Source organism: Phoca vitulina, unplaced genomic scaffold, assembly GCF_004348235.1.
Source record: "Phoca vitulina isolate PV1807 unplaced genomic scaffold, GSC_HSeal_1.0 scaffold3, whole genome shotgun sequence".
NCBI classification, from domain to species: Eukaryota; Metazoa; Chordata; class Mammalia; order Carnivora; family Phocidae; genus Phoca; species Phoca vitulina.
The window spans coordinates 37,644,472-37,653,202 of record NW_022589706.1 but is presented as its reverse complement, the minus strand read 5'-3'; positions in this window follow the sequence as shown (position 1 = coordinate 37,653,202).

Genomic DNA, 8,731 nt, shown 5'->3' with positions numbered 1-8,731 from the left:
CTTTCTCTAATTTATCTAAATATCTATATATCTTCATATATATTTCCTTATTTAATCCTCAACACTCAGGTGCCTGGGTGGCTCAATCAGTTAAGATCCCAGGATCCTGGGATGGAGTCATGCATTGGGCGCCCTGCTCTGCAGGGAGCCTGCTTCTCCCTCTGCCTCCCTCTCTCTCTTTGTCTCTCATGAATAAATAAATAATCTTCAAAAAAATAACCCTCAACACTCTTATAAGGAAGGTACTATTAATTATCCCCAATTTTACAAATGAGGAAAATGGAAGTTAGAGAAGTTAAGTGAATTGCCCAAAGTCACAGTGCTAGTAAATGGGAGGGCACGCAAACTGATTCCAGAACCTTCTCTCTCTCTCTCCATGTATATATGTGTGTGTGTGTATATATATATATATATATATATATATATATATATATCCTATAGATGTGTGTGTATATATATATATATTTAGCCTATATATTATATTTATCACATATATGGATATACAACTACCATGAAATACAACCTCCCTGTTCGAGGCAACTGGTGGAGACTTGGAAGCCAACTGATGCATTGATCCAGCCAGTATTTATTAGGTATCTACTATGTCCTAGGCATTGTGATCAATGCTGAGGATATAATTGCTGTCCTCAAGGCCCTCACAGTTGGGAAAAGAGAAGACACCTAGAAGCCCCATGGGGGGAAAGAACTAGGTAGGACCCATGGATAGAAATCATGAAGGAAGATTCTGACTCAACACAAGGAAGTGTTCCTAGTGGTCAAAACTGTCTGAGATAGGACAGACTGGGACAACTTCTCTTACAGGAGTAGTCCCAGCAAAAATGAGACAATTGGCCTGGCTATTACAGAAGAGATTGACTCAAGGGTAACATGGCTGGTCAGTCACTAGCTGGGATTTTTGAAGAAATATTTCAATAAAATGACTATCTGCAGAGATGTGTGTAGGGCTGAGGCAACGAAAAAGAATGTTGATGCACCTAGGAACCAGTAGAGGCCAGAAAGCATTTCCACCCTCTTCCATGAAGGTGCGGGGGAGCCTGATTATATCTGGAGCCTTGGAAAAGAGGCTCTCAGAAAGGAAATTTCTAGAGTAGCAGCAACTGCCAGAACTGGAACCGTGCAGCAGAAATCCCCGGAAACAACCAACACGCCGCTGCTTCTCTCTCCTCAGGCTACTCTGTTATTCACAGTGCCACTCACCAAACCCAAATGGAAGCCAGATCCAAGGGGCTGCAGGAGATGCGGGTCACAGAGGAAATGCCGTCCACAAAGGTTGCTGTCTGCGGGCACCCGGCAGGTCAGAGGAGGGTGGAGATGAATCTAGAAGGGCAAACAGAATAACCAGCACAGTTGGCTAAGGACTCTTCTTGGCTAAGAGGCAAAAAATTCCCCTGGGGACTGTAAAAATGAACGACTAGGAGATGAACCTCAACTATGGGGGAGGAGGCGTGGAGAAAATTGGAACTGCACGGGAAATCTGGCTCTGCTCTACCCACAGCCCTGTCCCACCGCGGCAGGCCCCTGGAGCGCGCCGGTGCGCACCACCTGCTGTGGTGTGGAAGCACCAGGGCTGGGAGCCTCCCCCCTCCCTTGCGCGGCGACCAGGAACAGCCAGGCCCCGGGGCTCGGCCCAGCCTTGAGGAGACTAGGAGGCCAGGCGGGGGCACGCGTCTTGCCCCGCCTGGGCGCTGGCGTCCGCAGGGTCCGCCCAGCCGAGCTTTGCGCTCGGGGGTCGCCGCGACCGTTCCGAAGGCGCCGGCTGCCCGACAAGCGGGGCTTTTTCCACGTGGGCAGAGGCGACGTGGTTCAGGTGGCAAGGATCCAAGGCGGAGCCTTCTTCCCCTCCGGGTCCACCCATCGCCCCTCCCCACCCCCGACCCAGAAAAGGACACGCACACAAAAACTTTTGCCACACTATTAATATATTCGCGTTTCCTCCCACTTTCCCAATGGGCTACCAGCTGCAGAACTCCTGAATAGAAAGCTTAATTGTGCTTTGTCATGCAGAGTACCTCGATTTTCTATAGAAGGTTACAAAGGGCCATTTGAAGTACTTCTTTCTCCCCTAATAGTGAACCATTTGCATAGGGCACCTCTGCGCTGCCAGACCCAGGTAGCAGCGCCTAAGCTCCGAGGCCCCGGGGTAACAAAACGCAGTGTGGTTCCCAAGGGGCGCCCTACTCTGCCTCCAGCCTCGCATCCCGACTTTTCTCTCCATTTCCTCGGATCGCAGCCAGCCCGGGCAGCTGATTGAGAGGTTGCGAAGCCCGAGGCCTGCAGGCCGCGGTGGCCCGTCCCCTCTCGCTGACCTCTCGGCGGCCTCGGGCCACCTCGGCCCTTCTGCCCTCAGCTGGGTCCTGTTCCAGGCGGGGCCTGCCGACCGCAAGTGGTGTTTTCGGCTCCTACCTGCGGGTCCAGAGCACAGGCAGTTACCCGTGCGGGGCCCGCCGCCCATTTGCCTCCTGCACAAGGCCCAAGCGACGTGCTGAAGGAATTGGAAGCCGATTATGATTTGGATACGACTCCGTTCCGTTTCTCCTGGTTGATTGGCAGGGATGCCTTCAGAATATCTTTTCTTGTTGCTTGTTTTGACAGTTCAAATCCAGGTCTATGTGACATATAAAGCTAATAAAATTCTAATTTCATTGTTAATCTTATTTCATTGCAGTATAGGTTTTTACCCTCACACCTGCGTGGCAGGGTGTAATTCCATTAATAAAAAAAAAAATCAACATATTCATTGCATGTCTTTTCCCCGATGATATATTGTGAGCCGTGTGAGTTGAAAAAGAACCATTTATTCCCACCGTGAATGAGCCTGCATGGGGCGGGAGCTTCACCTGCCCCTCAGTCAATTAGGAATGTATCGAAAAGTCTAGCAGAAAACGAGTTAAATTAACCGTTCGCTAATTTCCTTGTGTCCCTCCTACATAATCCCCCCTTTTCAGCTTCCAGAAATTACCACATGTTGCAAGGTTCAAATAGTGCCTAATGAAACAGTGACTAAACGCTTCTCCCTCCCCGGCCACCGTCGGGGGAGCCCTTTCGCCGGCCTTTAAAGCGGCGCGATCTCCCAGTCCCGGTTCCCGTATGCTTTAATAAAAAAAAAAAAAGAAAGAAAGAAAGAAAAGGGAAAGAAAGGAAGGAAGAAAGAAAAAGAAAAGAAAAAAGTTTCTTTGGTAGAAAGAAAAAAAAAACAAGCTGTCAAAACTCTTGATTCAACCGGTGAAATTACATTGCTGCCCACTCACTTCTCACCACCGACGACGCGGTGGGGCGCCCCGGGTGGGGACCAAAGTGTGGGTATTCTCCCCTCTCACCAGACAACTGGGGGCCTGGAGTTGGGAGGGCTGAGCCAGGACCAGGGGAGTTTGGAGGAGGATAGGAAGGTCGGCCTGGAGAACAAAGGCGTGAGAGAAAAAGAGATCGAGAGAGGAAGAGAGAGAGACCCCAAGGCAGAAAGAGACAGAGACAGAGAGAAGCAGGCCGAGAGAGCGCGAGAGGGTAGCAGCTACGGAGAGACAAATACTACCAACTCTCAACTCCCTTCTCCCAAGTTAAAACCACGTGTCTGGCTCTAGCAACTCTTCCCCTCCGGGGAAGGCGTTTTGAAGTCTGAAATTCGACCCTAATAATTAATCGTGGTCATTAATTAATTAAGGAGGAAAGGGGGGGGAGGTGGCTTGCTGCTGTTTGACCCCAAACAATTTAAAATAGGCTTTGTGAAGGTAGACTCCCAAAGCCTGCCCTCCCCCTCCTTCCTATTCTTTCTCTTTCACGCTCTCAAAAATTTCCATTATAATCCTCAGCGGTCTGGGGCCGCCGAGCCGCGCTTCCCTCTCCAGCCCTTCCCCGCAAACTGAGGCCAAGCTGTCTTCAGCCCCTCGGAGCCGGCTGCCGCCCACGGGCAGGGAACTCTTTCCCATCGCGAGCAGCTCCACCTGCCTTTTTTCTCTGCACCTGCTGTGGATTGTTTCTCCCTGAACTTCAGAAATCAAGTAGTAGCCTAAGAAGGAGTTGGGCTGCAGTGCTCACACAGGCTAAATATTGCTACATTCTCTGTTTTCTCTGCCTCCTCTCTCTCTCTCTCCCTGTCCCTCTCTCTTCCCTTCCCTTCCTTTGCTCCCTCCCTCTGGCTAGAGACTTGAGTTCCTTATTTGAAATGGTGCAGCTAATACAAAGTCATCAAAGCACTATGGTTCTTGTCTTAAAGTGACAGCCCTCTTTATGGGGCTGTTTAAAATACGCCCCCTGCTTTTCAATGTCTCTCTATCCATCTTTGTCTGCTCTTCAGAAAAGCGGACAATATAAAGCCCAGCCTGGCGAGCTCCCCACGCTCAGGCCTGGGCAGTGCCAACCTCCGCCTTTAAGCAGATTGAAATTGTCACTGCTTCATTAATCTGAAACTAGTTACTTTCCTAAGCACACAGCACACACTTCCGATCTGTCGGGATTCACTCAGAGGAGCCCCTGGGGCCTTCCTGGGTTTGGGATTTGGAAGGCTCCACAAAGGTAGGACAAGGGTTCGGGAAAACACAGGGCTCAGCTTGAAGAGAGGCAATGCCCAGTGCAGAAGGGCAGGCACGGACATCACTATAAGGGCACACAGAGCACTATTTTCAGAGACAATGGTATGCTCCGAATTTTGGAGGGTGCACTTGCGAACAAGGAGCCCAGCCATGGGAACGGACAACATCTACCTCAATGTGGAGTAGCCTGCAGGACTGTGAGGTCTTAGAGGCTTTGGGTTTTCTTTCCTCGGACCGAAGAAACTTACTTCCAAATATGAATCAGGGCTGGCTTTTGTTCTCTTACTGAGAGTTCTCTTTCAGTTCCTGTTCTTGTTGGCCCCTCCTCAGTCCCAGCCTGTGTGACTCCAAGGGCTGGGCCTTGGGTGTAGGAAACCTGCATCCCTGTTAGAATTACTTATCTTCTGTGAAACAAACTGCCTTTTTTCTTCACACTTTTCACCACTAACAAAAGACAATACAAAAGATTCTTCTACTTTTAATATTTCCATCGGGCTTAGAATAGCAAGTTTTTGGATTCTGTTACATCTAATTTAGGGGAGAGACGTGGGCATTTTTTTTTTCAGAGAAGCTCAATGTTCAGTAATGTGAGCCTAAAGATTTATAAAATAGATTTATATTAAATTATGTTAATAGAAGCCTAGTAAATGCACCATTTAATTGCATGGAAAAAATATTCCCTTTTAAGAGGTCTGTCACCTTAACAGGTACATTCAAAGATTCCCTGTGAATAATGAAAATAGGAACAATTGCTTTGATGCACTGAGCTGTATTCATCGTCTAGGACAGCTTTAGGCTGTGTTTGGAGAGGGTGGGAGGAGCTCCTTTTAAAGCAGTGATTGCTCCTTTAAACCCAATTTCCTCTAGCAAATAGGTTCTATTGGGAGTGTCATTCCCCTCTCTCCCACACCCTTAAGGCTGGGCTGGAGATCCCACCCAGACCTCTCTCCCGGCTCCCTCTACTTTTTCTCCTCCCTCCCAAACTACTCTAAACACCTTCCCACCTCCCTCAAAGAAATCTCCCAAGGAGTGCCTGAAAAGTGAGTAGAACCTGCAGGAAAGGTAGAGGTGGGAAGAAAAACAAAACAAAACAAAATAAAATCTGGTGCAAATAACTCTTCTCTTTCCATATATATGACCACCACCAGTGGAATTCTCTCTCTCTCTCTCTCTCTCTCTCTCTCTCCCTCACACACACACACACACACACACACACAGAGAGAGAGAGAGACCCTCTTGCTTTCTGTGACCACTTTCAGTAAGAGGAATCACCTTTGTGACAATTCTCTGACCAGAGTAAACCAAGGAAACTGCATTTCTAATCCTGATCAGAACTGGTAGAGAGTGGGGGTGAGAAAAGGTAGGAGGAAGCCAAAAATCAAAGACTTCACATCCCCAAGTTTTTCTTTCTCTTAAAATACCTTTGGATATCCTTGGGGGGAGAAGGGGGAATGTGTGTGTAAGGGGGAGGGGAAGCAAGCTAAGATGACCACTTCCAAATATTTCAGAATAAGGGGAGTCTGTCGTCACCAGCGTCTCTATCATCTGGGTCGGTGGATACCCCAGGGCTAGGCTGCTGCGTCCCTTCTGCCCTGGGCATGGTTTGCAATCAAGAAGCCTGGCCAAGTGCTACTATCAATGCTAGGTCCTTGGCCTTGGGCTTGTGGTGGTCACTGAGTGGGAGGGTGAAGGGGAAAGGTCTCTGTTCCTCCTTTTCTCTCAGAATGCCGGAACTGGGTTTAGAGCACAAGGGCAGGAGGTCATCTTTTGAGCTCTCCACTCCCACCCAGTACCTCTTCCTGTTTGAAGCCACCGCAGGACTTGCTCTCAAAGAGGTGGATTTGACCACACTAATAGCTCCTGCGGCCTACTTCTTTTCTCCCAGGGGAGCAAAATCCTAATTTCTAATTCTCGTTTTCATTCTCTCTCTCTCTCTCTCTCCATGATGTGTGTATAGGCCCCAAAGAGGCCGTGTTTTGGGGAAAACAGAATTCTGTTTTTCATGTGGGGGCATAATGAAAAGCTGGTGCTTCCCAGGTAGAGAAATTGTCAAGGGTGACCCCACACGTCTCTTTAATAAATCTGTGGATATTTCACCTAAAGCATTTGACTGATATCAAGATTGTTTAGCAGAGTATGTCCCAATATTGGCCTAGGAGTTTTTCACCTAAGGTGAAACTGTAGGCCTTTAAAATCAGAGTTTCCTAAAGGCTTGTTAGGATTTGCAAACTTCAAAAACATCAAATGATTACTTTGGGCAGGAGTGGGAGAGAGGGTTTTGGGGAGATGTAAAATCTACCCTAGTAGACGGGAAACCTCATGGTTCACCCTGAAAGTGAGAGGGTCCACTCGGCACCGAATATCCTAGAACCTCCCTGAAACCCCTGGAGAGGTTTCTTCCGAGAATAGTATCTATGCCTGAAAGTTTTTGCCTCTGGTGGGGGACGCATTGTTTATTCTCTTTTCCCTAAGGAACTTCCCCCAAAGACAGAAAGGAGAGGGGCTGAGACCATCCAAGCAGCCCAAAACCCGGTGAGAAGGGCTGGCGCCGCGTGTCCTTCGCAGGGCGGTGGGGCTGGATGTGGCAGGTGGCTGGCTCCGCTCTCCGGGCGCACGGCCTGCGGTGGGGGAGCCAGGCGAAGCACAGAGGCTCGGGTTCCGACTGGGCTCGGACTCGGGGAGGGCCGGGGCCGAGCGCGGGGCGACTGCCCCCCTCCCCCCGCAGCCGGCTGTGGATGGGAGGGGGGCGGAGGCGTCTGCCCACCGCCCAGCTGAGGCTTCGCTTTGGGCAGGAGCGCGGAGAGCTGCAGCAGGGGCTCTTTGTCCTTCCTGTTATTTCCCGAAAAGGAATTCTCCGTAAACGCTTTGCGCCTCGAAACTCCTTTCCTCCCATCCTTATACTTGTGCGCGGAGAGGCCTGTTTATTGGGAAGGAGGGAGATGGGATCTTCAGGAAGGGCAGCGGGCGGGTGCCTCCTCCCCTTCGCCGCGGGTAGCGCGACGGGCCCAAGGCTCCGCGTGAGACCGAGAGACCGGGAGGCTGAGCCTCCCAGACCGGGGCAGGAGCGAGCTAGATGCCTGTGACCGCTGCGCAGGACCAGGCCCAGGTCGGTGCACAAAGCGGCGACAGCTCCCTATTCAGTCCCTCCCCTCTGCCCTGGCCGGTACCCGAATGGGAGCTGACGACGAAAGTCCTTCTCCTGAGCCTCCCGTGTGTGTGTGTGTGTGTGTGTGTGTGTGTGTGAGTGAGAGAGAGAGAGAGAGAGAGACAGACAGACAGACAGAGAGAGACAGAGAGACAGAGAGAGAAAAGAAAGAAAAGGAAAGGAAAAGAAAAAAAAAGAGAGAAAAGAGGAAAGAAGAACTAATGAACTCTGGGCAGGGAAAAACCATGATCACATCCTTCCCCCTTTTCCTCTTTTCCCAAACTAGCTTTCTGACCTCAATTTTAGAGCCCCATCTCACCTGGTAAGGTTTCAGTTCCTACATACTGAAAGTAAATCAGACCTAAAGAAACGTGTGTATGTGTAAACAGTTCTATGGCTTGAACCTCTTGGGTGGCATCTTTACAGAAAATAATCAGAAATAATATCAATGGGTGTTAGTGGGCTCAGCTTGCAGGGAATGAGATCTAGTTTCCATATTTCCAGCTTCACTTGTCTTCTTTAGGTGACAGGCCCTGGCTGCACTGAGCAAAGAGCCAGGTTGCCCTGCTGAGGGCAGAGCCAGAGTAAATCTCCAGGAGCAGGTTTGCAGGAATTAACTCTGCCAGGTGATGGGAAGAAAGGGATTAGAAGGGAACAGATTTAGGTTAAAGTTAGGGAGACCAAGAAAAACTGCAAGAGTCCAAAGGCACCTCAGAGCTATTTTGGAAAAGTAAGAATATAAATCTTTGGGCAGAATAATTCCCTGTCCCTGCCCTTTTGTTTTCTCAGCACTGATGGAATCAGCCAGTTTCTTCGCTAGAGGAACAACCAGGAACTAATGTTTCCAGTCACTTGCAGCATCATTTGTAAGTTTCCTTGTGCATGCTTCCAACCTGTTTGATGGATTGTTGCTCTTCCTAAAACTAGTCTGACTATTCAAATTCCTTCACATACTTCAGGTTTTGGTACCAAGAGAGATGTGGGGGAAAGGGGGAAGAGGGGAACTGCTACAGAAAATAAATACTTAGGTAAGGGATTT